A 5,297-nucleotide genomic window follows, 5' to 3' on the forward strand; every position below is an offset into this window, starting at 1 on the left:
CTTCGGAAGACAGGAGGAGGCCGTTCGTCCCCTCGAGACTGTCCTGCCCATTCATTCAGGTCATGGCTGATTTGCTCCTTATCCACATAGAGCTGTCTCGGCTCCGAAAACATTAATACCCTTTCCGAACAAATCTCTACCGACAATCAGGAATTAATGTCACTGCCTGTTAATACTGGGGAATTCCTTCCCTAAACCTCTCCGTCTCTCTATCTCTCATTCCTGATTAAAGACGTTCCTTAAAACTAACCTCTTTGACCAAGCGTTTTGTCATCACACTTAATCTCAACTTCTGTGGGTTTGGTGTCAGATTTTGTTTTATAATGGACCCTGTGCAGTGTCTTTGGGATTTTTTATTCCTCACCTTCTCCTTCACTCCGTCACTCTCTCTCTCTCTTTCTCTCCCTCACCCCCCTCCCTCTCTCTTTCTCCCCCTCACCTCTAAGACAAGTATATCCTTCCTTCAGTACTGAGACCAGGACTGTACACAATACTCCAGGTGTGGGCTCACAGAGATACCATCACACACCTAACTTGTGTCTTGCAGGTGATGGAAAGGCTTTGGGGAGTCAGGGGGTGAATCACTTGTAGCCACAGTATTGATGTGATTTCGTCAGCTAAGTTCCTGGTCAATGTTTCCCCAGGATGTTGACGCTGGGGGATTCAGCGATGGGATAATGCTTTGAATGCCAAGGGGAGGTGGTTGGATTCTCTCTTGTTGCAGATGGTCATTGTCTGGCACTTGTGTGACGTGAATGTTACTTGTCACTGGTCGGCCCAAACCTGAATGTTGTCCGGGTCTTGGTGCATGTGGCTCTGGATTGCTTCATTATCTGAGGCAAAATACTGTGGATGCTGGAAATCTGGAAAGCATCGAGCTGAATCACTAACTCTGTTTCTCTCTCCACAGATGCTGCTTGACCTGCTCAGTATTTCCAATATTTTCTCCTGTGATCACAGCTGAAGATGGTTGGGCCTCGGACACTACCCTGAGGAACTCCTGCAGCGATGTCCTGGGACTGAGATGATTGACCTCCAACAACCACAACCATCTTCCTTTGTGCTCGGTATGACTCCAACCAGCGGATTCCCACTGACTTCAGTTTTACTCGGGCTCCTCGATGTCACACTCTGTCAAACGCTGCCTTGATGTTAAGGTCAGTCTCTCTTCCCAGTAGCAGACAGGAGTGAATCTTTCCCTTTGACCCATTGTACACTGAACAAGCTGTGCTTCTTCACAGCCTGATACAGGACTGTACACGGCCGATTAATGTAGCCCATCAAACACTCCCAGAGCAGGTTCAGCACAGCTTAGGAATAGAGTATAGTTCCTTCAACATTCTCTCTCTGTCTTCCTCTCTCTGTCTCTCCCTCCTGCTATCTCTGACACGAGGAGAGAGACAGAGGGAGAGAGGGTTAGTTATGAAGGCAGAGAGAGGGCTGAAGAGAGGGACAAAGTTGGAGAGAGATTGTTGAGGTGGATGAAAAGGATAATGTAAGATATATTAATTTGATGTAATCCTTCACTGCTGTGTACACAAACATATTAGAGATAGATATGGAGAGAAAAACACATCGGCAGAGAGGGAAATGTAGATGAAGTTGGGGCACAGGCAGGTACGTTTGATGATCTAGAAGGAACAGCCTCCATTTTAAACATCCAGCAAGCTATTCCACTGTGGGAGCCATCACACCCTCATGATATTGGTTGTGCAAATTTCATGCTGGCATATTGGTTAATTTTTAAATCTGTGATTGATAGATTCCTGTTAACCAAAGGTATTAAGAGATAAGGGGCAAAGGCAGGATATATGGTGTAAGTTACATCACAGATCAGCCAAGATCTCATTTGATGCCGGAACAGGATTGTGGGGTTGAATTGCATCTTCCTCTTCCAATATCCCCTGTGAAGTATCCTTCTTTCTCTTTCAGTCTCTCTCTCTGTCCCTCCATCTGTCTTTCTCTACATGACATTCCCTCACTCTCCTTCTATCTCTGTCTTTCTCTCTGTCTCTCCATCTGTCTTTCCCTTCCTTTCGCTCCCTCTCTCTCCTTCCATCTCTGCCTCTTTATCTCTGTCTCTCCATCTGTCTTTCCCTCTCTGTCCCTCCATCTCTCTCCTTCGATCTCTGTCTCTGCCTCTCTCTCCTTCTCTCTCTGTCTCTGCCTCTCTCTCTGTCCCTCCAGCTATCCTTCCTTCCCTGTCACTCCATCTCTCTCCTTCTCTCTCTGTCTCTCACTCTCTCCCTCCATCTGTCTTTCCCTCTCTGTCTCTCCGTCTCTCTTCTTCTATCTCTCTCTCTGCCTCTCTCTCTGTCTCTCTCTCTGTCCCTCCATCTGTCAAAGAACAAAGAACAGTACAGCACAGGAACAGGCCATTTGGCCCTCCAATCCTGCGCCGATCTTGATGCCTGCCCAAACTAAAACCTTCTGCACTTCCGGGGTCCGTATCTCTCTATTCCCATCCTATTCATGTATTTGTCAAGATGTCTCTTAAACGTCTCTATGGTACCCGCTTCCACCACCTCCCCCGGCAACAACTTCCAGGCACTCACCTCTGTGTAAAAAAACGTGCCTCGCACATCCCCTCTAAACTTTTCCCCTCTCAACTTAAACCTCTATCTCCTAGTAACTGACTCTTCCACCCTGGGAAAAAGCTTCTGACTATCCACTCTGTCCATGCCACTTATAACTTTGTAAACCTCTATCATGTCGCCCCTCCACCTCCGTCGTTCCAGTGAAAACAATCCGAGTTTATCCAACCTCTCCTCATAGCTAATGCCCTCCAGACCAGGCAACATCCTGGTAAACCTCTTCTGTACCCTCTCCAAAGCCTCCACGTCCTTCTGGTAGTGTGACGACCAGAATTACACGCAATATTCTAAGTGTGGCCTGACTAAAGTTCAGTACAGCTGCAGCATGACCTGCCTATTTTTATACTCTGTGCCCCGACCGATGAAGGCAAGCATGCCGTATGCCTTCTTGACTACCTTATCCACCTGTGTTGCCACTTTCAGTGACCTGTGGACCTGTACGCCCAGATCTCTCTGCCTGTCAATACTCCGAAGGGTTCTGCCATTTACTGGATACTTCCCACCTGCATTAGACCTTCAGAAATGTATTACCTCACATTTGTCCGAATTAAACTCCATCTGCCAAATTCTACGCCCAAGTCTCCAACCGATCTATATCCTGCTGTATCCTCTGACAATCCTCATCACTATCCGCAACTCCACCAACCTTTGTGTCGTCCGCAAACTGACTAATCAGACCAGCTACATTTTCCTCCAAATCATTTATATATCCTACAAACAGCAAAGGTCCCAGCACTGATCCCTGCGGAACACCACTAGTCACATCCCTCCATTCAGAAAAACACCCTTCCACTGCTACTCTCTGTCTTCTATGACTGAGCCAGTTCTGTATCCATCTTGCAGCCAGTTCTGTATCCATTTTGTCTTTCCCTCCCTGTCACTCCCTCTCTCTCCTTCCAGCTCTGTCTTTCTCTCTCTCTCCATCTGTCTTTCCCTCTCGGTCTATCCCTCTCTCTACTTCTCTCTCTCTCTGTCTCTCACTCTGTCCCTCCATCTGTCTTTCCCTCCCTGTCACTCCCTCTCTCTCCTTCTATCTCTGTCTCTCTCACTATCCCTCCATCTGTCCTTCCCTCCCTGTCATTCCATTTCTCTCCTTCTCTCTCTGTCTCTCTCTCTCTGTCCCTCCATCTGGCTTTCCCTCCCTGACACTCCCTCTCTCTCCTTCTCTCTCTGTCTCTCTCTCTGTCCCTCCAACTGTCTTTCCCTCCCTGTCACTCCCTCTCGGTCCTTCTATCTCTGTCTCTCTCTCTCTGTCTCTCCATCTGGCTTTCCCTCTCTGTCACTCCCTCTCTCTCCTTCTATCTCTGTCTCTCTCTATCGCTATCCCTCCATCTGTCCTTCCCTCCCTGTCACTCCATCTCTCTCCCTGTCTCTCTCTCTCTGTCCCTCCATCTGTCTTTCCCTCCCGAACACTCCCTCTCTCTCCTTCCATCTTCCCCTGTCTCTCTCTGTCTCTCCGTCTGTCTTTCCCTCTCTGTCTCTCCCTCTCTCTCCTTCTATCTCCGTCTCTCTCTCTCTCTGTCTCTCCGTCTGTCTTTCCCTCCCCTGTCACTCCCTCTCTCTCCTTCCATCTCTGTCTCTCTGTTCCTCCATCTGTCTTTCCCTCTCTGTCTTTCCCTATCTCTCCTATCTCTGTCCCTCTCTCTCTGTCTCCATTTTAAATATTCAGCAAGCTATTCCACTGTGGGAGCCATCACACCCTCATGATATTGTTTGTGGAAATTTCATGCTGGCAAAGACAGGATATATGGTGTAAGTTACATCACAGATCAGCCAAGATCACATTGAATGCTGGAACAGGATTGTGTGGTTGAATTGCATCTTCCTCTTCCAATATCCCCTGTGAAGTATCCTTCTATCTCTTTTAGTCACCCTGTCAGTCCATGTCTCTCTGTTTCTCTCTTTCTGTCTGTCTCTATCGGACAGTGTAGAGTGAGATTCACTCTGTATCCACCCCATGATGTTCCTGCCCTGGGAGTGTGTGATGGGACAGTGTAGAGGGAAATTTACTCTGTGTCAAACCCAACCTTGTGCTTGGCTTGGGAATATTTAATGGGACAGTGTAGCTGGAGATTTACTCTGTATCCCTGAAATTTTGAAGGCTCAGGTGTGATTTGATGATTGTTTTCAAGATAATAAGGGAAACTGATGGGGTGGACAGAGAGTAACAATTCCCACTGGCTGCAGAGTCTGGAACATGGGGGCAGAGTCTAAAAATATAAACCTAGTCGAAAAACCTTTCAGGAGTGAAATGAAGAGACACTTCAACACACCAGGTGTGGTATCAGTTTGGAACTCTCTTCCACAAAAAGCAATTGATGCTGAGACACTTGTTAATTTTTAAATCTGAGTTTGATAGATTTTTATGAAATTTCTCTGTCACTCCCTATCTCTTCTCCCATCTCTGCCTCTCTCTCTCTCTGTCTCTCCATCTGTCTTTCCATCTCTGTCGCTCTCACTCTCTCCTCCTCTCTCTGTCTCTCCCTCCTGCTATCTCTGACACTAGGACAGAGACAGAGGGAGAGAGGGTTAGTTATGAAGGCAGAGAGAGGGCTGTCGAGAGGGACAATGTTGGAGAGAGAGAGATTGTTGAGGTGGATGAAAAGGATAATGTAAGATATTTTAATTTGATGTAATCCTTCACTGCTGTGGACACAAACATATAAGAGATAGATATGGAGAGAAAAAAACATCGGGAGAGGG

The sequence above is a fragment of the Heterodontus francisci genome, chromosome 45, assembly GCF_036365525.1.
Source record: "Heterodontus francisci isolate sHetFra1 chromosome 45, sHetFra1.hap1, whole genome shotgun sequence".
NCBI lineage: Eukaryota > Metazoa > Chordata > Chondrichthyes > Heterodontiformes > Heterodontidae > Heterodontus > Heterodontus francisci.